Source organism: Apium graveolens, chromosome 3, assembly GCF_009905375.1.
Source record: "Apium graveolens cultivar Ventura chromosome 3, ASM990537v1, whole genome shotgun sequence".
Classification (NCBI taxonomy): domain Eukaryota; kingdom Viridiplantae; phylum Streptophyta; class Magnoliopsida; order Apiales; family Apiaceae; genus Apium; species Apium graveolens.
Genome location: NC_133649.1, coordinates 271,380,818 through 271,387,787, shown reverse-complemented (window position 1 = coordinate 271,387,787; position 6,970 = coordinate 271,380,818). Strand labels below are relative to the sequence as shown.

Here is a 6,970-nt window from a genome sequence, read left to right as displayed (position 1 = left end):
GACCATAGCTATCTGATTGACTCCATAGGTGGCTAAAGAATCGACCTTCATAGACAGTACTTGGAGCTGCGCTGCAATAGCGGTGGCTGCATCGACTTCCAGAATACCTGCTACCTTCCCAGGTATCATCCTTTGATTTGGGTTTTGATGCTCATTTGCAGCCATAGTCTCAATAAGATTATAAGCCTCAGTATAGCTTTTGGCCCACAAGGCTCCTCCAGCTGCTGCATCGAGCTTGGGCCGAGATTGGGCCCCCAAACCATTATAGAAACCAGTGATCACCATCCAATCGGGCATTCCATGATGTGGACACTTTCTCAACATTTCCTTGTAGCGCTCCCAAGCTTCGCACATAGATTCTGTAGGTTGCTGCGCAAACTGAGTAAGAGCACTCCTCATAGCAGCAGTCTTTGCCATTGGATAAAACTTCACCAGAAACTTTTGCGCAAGATCTTGCCAAGTAGTGATGGACCCAGCTGGTTCAGAATGTAACCAGTCATTAGCTTTATCCCTTAGAGAGAATGGGAAAAGCCTCAGCTTGATAGCCTCATCAGTCACACCATTGTATTTGAAAGTACTGTAAATCTCGACAAAATTCCTTATGTGCATGTTGGGGTCTTCAATCGCAGCACCTCCAAAAGAAACAGAATTCTGCACCATCTGAATAGTGCCCGGCTTGATTTCAAAGGTGTTAGGTTGGATAGCCGGATGAAGAATGCTTGACTGAATGTCATCAATTTTAGGCCGAGAAAAGTCCATAAGAGCTGGATCTGCCGGAACAATACGATCACCCATGATTACTGGCTCTTTCTGCTCACTTCCTGAATCCGAATCTTCAAAATCTATCTTCTCCGGAATATAAAGAACTTCGTATGTCTCCTCAGCTGTATCTAAAGTCCTCTTGCGAGTACGAGAACGAGTTTGCATAAACGCTCGCTAAAGTACCTGAAACACAACCGAAAACAATAAGTAACATGTCTTAATCACTGAGTCCTAATGACCAATGATGGTAAGTACATAAACTAAACAAATACGCCGAGTCCCCGGCAGCGGCGCCAAAAACTTGTTAGGGCGAAATCACGCGCTAATAATACACGCAAGTATACGCGTTCGCAAGTAATATAGAATACTTTCTAGTTCGTTCCCACAGAGACTCAGACTAATTATTGTTCAATTAAACTCACTCACCAATGTATGATTACTTCTCAATGTTAAGACAATAACGCATAGAATTGATTAACTAATTATTAACTACAATTAACTACTACAATTGAGCACTTAATTAATACTTAAAATTAACAATATTAAAACACTCATGAGATCACAACTTCATTACTACTTCCTTCAATAGTCATTGTTATTACCCTTAGCATGCAACAATGATGATATTAATCGAATAACACGAAACTGATAAAAGCCAACTTTCATTGTACTAATACCATTCTACCAAACATCCACAATTAAGATATAAGTTGAATAGGCATCAATTATGTTGAGTCCCTATATGTCTACAGAAATTGACAACATAACGATTTAAGAACAAGTTATTCCTTTTGATTACACAGGGTGAATAAAACGGTTAGAGTTACCCACTAATCATACAACATCATACATGAACCTATGCTAGCATGGCAAGTTCTAAATCTCAAGATCCACCGTCGCTTCACAAGAGATTAACACCCTATCTTATATGTTCGCGACGCACATAAGACGAATAAGCACAACCAATACTAGATATCATACAATCATCACACACTAAGGTATTAAACAACTTAACTAAAGAATTCCATAGTAAATCCGTTACGATCCCATGATCACAATTAGCCCATGATAGCACTTATCGTCATCATGGGTTCATATGAAAACATGATAAATAAACACAGGAGAATAATAACTAAACTAATTATATTAAACCAGAGTACGTCACAAGAGTAAATAGGTTCAAAGTAAGAAAACTAGCATCCAATGTTACAACGAAATAAAGAATCACAAGAAAATATGCTTCCTCTTTGTTGCGGTGTGCTAAAACGGTCTTCTTCCTTATCTCCTTCGCTCTTCGATTAATACAACGATCCAACCTTTGTGAAACGTCTCTGAAATCTACTTATATAGGAGTCCCATAAAACTCAGATTACTCAGAAGTTGGAAGCCTAACAGAAATAGGAGTCTAAAATAATTATTCTGAAATTACGACCCTGCGCGGCCGCTCAGCATAGCTGAGCGGGCGCTCAGCTTCCTGCGCGGCCGCTCAGAGCTAAGCGGGCGCTCAGACCCTTTCTGGAAAATTGATCTGTTTTGCTCCGTTTCTTCGCTGCAATCTGTTCCTGTCTTCCCACTTACAATGCTAAACACATGCCAAGGCTTATTATTGATGAATTCTCCCCCGCAATGCAACTAATACCCTGAAATGCACAAACACTAGAAAAACGCATCAAATACACAAAATACTTGATTTCAAGACACCAATTTAAGCTATTATAAGACGCTTTAAGTGGTATAAAATGCCACTTATCAGGAAGGTAGAAAAAACCGGAGAAAAAAGTGGTATAAAATATATCACTTTTGTCATAATCATGAACAATGCTATAACAACCTGTATATTTTATCAACATAAAATCAAATGAGTATCAACATAATATCAACATAATAAAAAATAATGCTAAAGCAATAAAGGCGAAAAGAAATACTGACTTTAGATCTCTTGATATTTCTCCTAACCTGTATATTTTATCAACATAAAATCAAATGAGTATCAACATAATATCTCACCAGTAATTAAACTACATAATCTTAAGTGCACGATTATGGAATAGTAGCCTGCAACTATTTATTGATATTAAAATCGAATAAAAAGATACAAACTCAACAAAAACACGGTGAAATTAAATAGTCGTGCACACCTGACTTAAAATTTGTTGAAAACATTGTGAGATTCATCCCCGCGTCTGCACAAATCTAAACTAATATGGAGAACAATATAATCAGAAAATAATCCACCAAGTTCCACAATTAACAAAAAATGAGAAAAATCAAATACAACAACAAAAGTATAACATTATGCTAAAAAACAACAAAAAAATCGAAATGAAGTTATTTAGAACTAAATCAAACAGTTGGAGTGCAAAAAAAACAATCCAAAAAATATTCAAAAGACAATGGTTAAATCTTGTACATACTTTAAATCAATTAACGCACCACAATGGTTACCATTTCCTATGAGAGGTCTACATATTCGTAATACACAAAGGAACTATACAGGTGGAGTGATGGATATGAAACTATCAATCGCCTCAAACATTGATGAGTTATTTTAGTCTTGATAATCCCCTGAAATTGGAAAATAAGAAGTATAAAAAATCACTCCAACATGTAAACACAAATATCAAAAAGATAGGAGAAATCATTATAGAAATTTAATTTTGTAATAGATACAATGATAATCACAAATACAAACACATATCTAAATACATTAATTTCAAAATAATTGATGTATAATCAACTATATCTTTATCATGCACAAATCAAACAAGTTAAACAAATCACACATACATTACGATATATATATATATATACACACGAAGAAATTGAGAGAGAAGAAGAAGAAGAAGGAGAGAAAAAATAATGATAGATCTGAGAGAAATCGTTTATTTGTAACAAAAATTACGATGAATAGAATTCAAAAAAATTTAAACGTATTATTTAGTTGCTATAATCAGGGAGCAGTTTAAGTGTCTAAATTGATATGTTAGATTAGTTTTTATATGGGTTAAGATGAATTTTAATGTGAAAGATTCATGGATATCTGTATAATATAAAATTTTATGTGTAAAAAAATAAAGCGGGTCATAGATTATGGGTCATGGATAAATTAGTGGATAAATCTTATATGAGAAATAGTAGCCTTTAAGATTATATAGATAAGCATTTAGGAACGAATTGACGTATCTAAATTTTCTCATGAATAAATAAATCTATTAAAAATAATTTTTTTTGCATAGTAAAACAGTGATACAAAACATAACATTTTATTTTAATAAATTGCATTCTGCATCTGTTGAAGGTAAAAGAAGTTGGATTTGATAAACAGAGTTGCAGGGTAATTTTCCAATCTTTTATGTATAGATCAAAGCCAGGTCCGAGAAGAATAAGCTACCATATATAGAGGCACAACAATTCAAAATATAGTACACACAACACTGCTTTTTTATTGATAACAGGTGTCCAGGTCAGCTTACGCGCACCTCAACTAATTCGGGAGAGAAATAGCACACCATCCGAGCATCTCACCGCCGTGACCTGATAAGTGGATTTTATATCTACTTGGAATGCTTCATTTCAGGCTTAAGTTGGTTTTTTGGACTCAAGTTATTGATTTTTTTAATGTGTTTTTGTGTTTGTGCATTTCGGGCATTAGTTAAATGAAGAAAAAAGATTTTCAAAGAAATATACTGAAAAAAGATCATAAGTGAAAGCCTAGGCCATTCTAAAGTTGTAGAGAATCTCGTTAGCTTCACGTGAGCAGTTGAATCGCCTAATTCTGACGAGCAGAACTCAAAATATGGCCAAAAGAAGAATTATCAGAATTTTTCCAGAATGTCAGGGCGGCCGCGCCGCTGAAAATACTATTCCAGTGCGACCGCGCCCGAAAATAGAATGCCCGCGCTCGGTTTCTGCCCCAGAATCCTGATTTTAGTCGAAATTGAAGATTTTGAGAGTCCTGGTCATCCTGGAGCGATGGGAGAGCAATAAAAAGACCTAGAGAGCACGAGAAGGTTACCGAGAAGAAGACTTTTATTTTCTTTAATATAGTTGATACTTGGATGCTTGTTTTCGATTTGTTCTTGAACCTTAGTACTCTTATATTATTCATTATCATGCTTTCATTGGAACCCATGGTGACGATGAGTTCGGTTATGAACTAATCGTTGTCGTGGGGTTCTAGCGGATTTATTTATGGATTTCTTTAGTTAAATTATTTCGATCCCTTAGTGTGTGGTGATTGTATGATAACCTAGTATTGGTTGTGCTTATTCGTCTTATGTGCGTAGCTAACATATAAGATAGCGTGTTAACCTCTATTGAAGCGACGGTGAATATAGAGGTTTAGAACTTGGCATGCTAGCATAGATTCATGTATTTGTTATGCATGATTCATAGGTAATTTTAACCATCTTACTTGTCCTATGTAATCACGATAGATAACTTGCGCTATTAAACCTTTATGTTGTCAGATTCTATAGACATATAGGGTCTCAACATAATTGGTGTCTATTCAACTTCTATCTCTTTTGTGGATGCTTGGTAGTAGGGTATTCGTATAACGATAGTTGGCGTTTACTAGTTTTGTGTTATCTGATTAGTGTCATCACCATTGCATGCTAAGGTTATGAATAATGACTTTGAATGAAGTAGTAATGAAGTTAGAATCCCATGTTTGTCATATATATTAATTCAACCATTCTTGTTCTCTTAGTTATAATTGTTAGTTTAGTTCTTAGTTATAAACAAACTCAACTTGTTATTTGTCTTAGCACTGGATACTAACCATATCATTATTGCATAGGTGCATATTCTTAAATTAACCAAAGAGTCTCTGTGGGAATGAATTTGATCTAAATCTTATACTATTTACGAACGCGTATACTTGCGTAAATTTTAGCGCGTGTTTTCGCCCTAACAAGTTTTTGGCGCCGCTTCCGGGGACTCGGTGTTGTTAATTATTTAGTTTATGTACTTGTCATCCGTGATCGTTAAAGTTTAGTGACTCAGATATTTTACTTACACGGGTACTTGTTTTGTTTCAAGTATTCTAGAGAGCGTGTATGTGAATGCGTTCTCAATCTCGTGTCTTTTTTGAGGAAAAAGTTTTTGTTACAATGGGAGAACCAGAAGCGAATCCGAAGGCTTTGATGGATTATTCTCAACCGAAGATCAATGACATTCAGTCTAGCATTGTCAGACCAACCATCTCGGCTAATACTTTTGAAATCAAGTCTAGCACGATTCAATGGGTGCAGAATTCAATCCAGTTTGGGGGTTCTCCAACGGAAGATCCCAATATGCACATTAGGGATTTCATTGAGATATGCTGATATCTTTAAGTTCAACGGTGTTTCTGAAGATGCTGTGAAGCTGATACTATTCCCATTCTCTCTAAGGGACAAGGCTAAAGCTGGTTACACTCTCTACCAGCTGGTTCGATTACTACTTGGGAAGATCTTACTCAAAAGTTTCTCACTAAATACTTCCCTATGGCAAAGACAGCTGCAATCAGGAATGCTCTTACTCAATTTATGCAGTAATCAGGAGAATCTTTATATGAAACTTGGGAGCGCTACAAAGAGATACTTAGGAAGTGTCCTCATCATAAAATTCCTGATTGGATGATCATCAATTATTTTTATAATGGTTTGGGAGCACAAGTCCAGACTCATGCTCGATGTAGCATTAGGTGGAGCCTTATGGGCTAAGAGCTACGATGAAACCTTATGATCTAATTGAACTGATGGCTGTTAATTAATATCAGTATCCAACCCAGAGATTACCACAGAGTGAGGTAGCAGGAATTCTTAAAGTGGATACAGCTACGGCTATCACTGCTCAACTAAAGGCTTTGTCTATGAAGATCGATTCGCTGGCTAACTATAGAGTTCATCATAGGATTAGTGTTTGTGAGCTTTGTGCAGGTTCGCATACGACAGAGCAATGCACTATATCTAGTGAATTAGCTCAGTTTATGAGCAACTTTCAGAGATCGCAGCAACCAGTTCCAAACACTTATCATCTTGACAGCTGGAATCATCTTAACTTCAGCTGGAGCAACAATCAGAATGCGGTACAACAACCTTATCAGCAGTTTGGATCCAATCAATTTAATCCTCCCGGTTTTCAACAACAGTATGCACCAATGCAACAACTCCAACTTCAACACTACCCGCATAGGAAGTGTCGGTCAATCCGCTAATGAAAA

The 6,970-nt window shown here is 36.2% G+C and overlaps 2 non-coding genes across 2 annotated transcripts; one reads left to right on the top strand and one right to left on the bottom strand.

The window, feature by feature from the left end:
• Positions 1–295: 295 nt before the first annotated feature.
• Positions 296–402, top strand: LOC141715480 (small nucleolar RNA R71). The gene has a single exon (XR_012572241.1). It is a non-coding gene; the product is annotated as a small nucleolar RNA R71 (small nucleolar RNA).
• Positions 403–6,266: 5,864 nt separating this feature from the next.
• Positions 6,267–6,373, bottom strand: LOC141716547 (small nucleolar RNA R71). Its single transcript, XR_012573253.1, has one exon. It is a non-coding gene; the product is annotated as a small nucleolar RNA R71 (small nucleolar RNA).
• Positions 6,374–6,970: the final 597 nt, after the last annotated feature.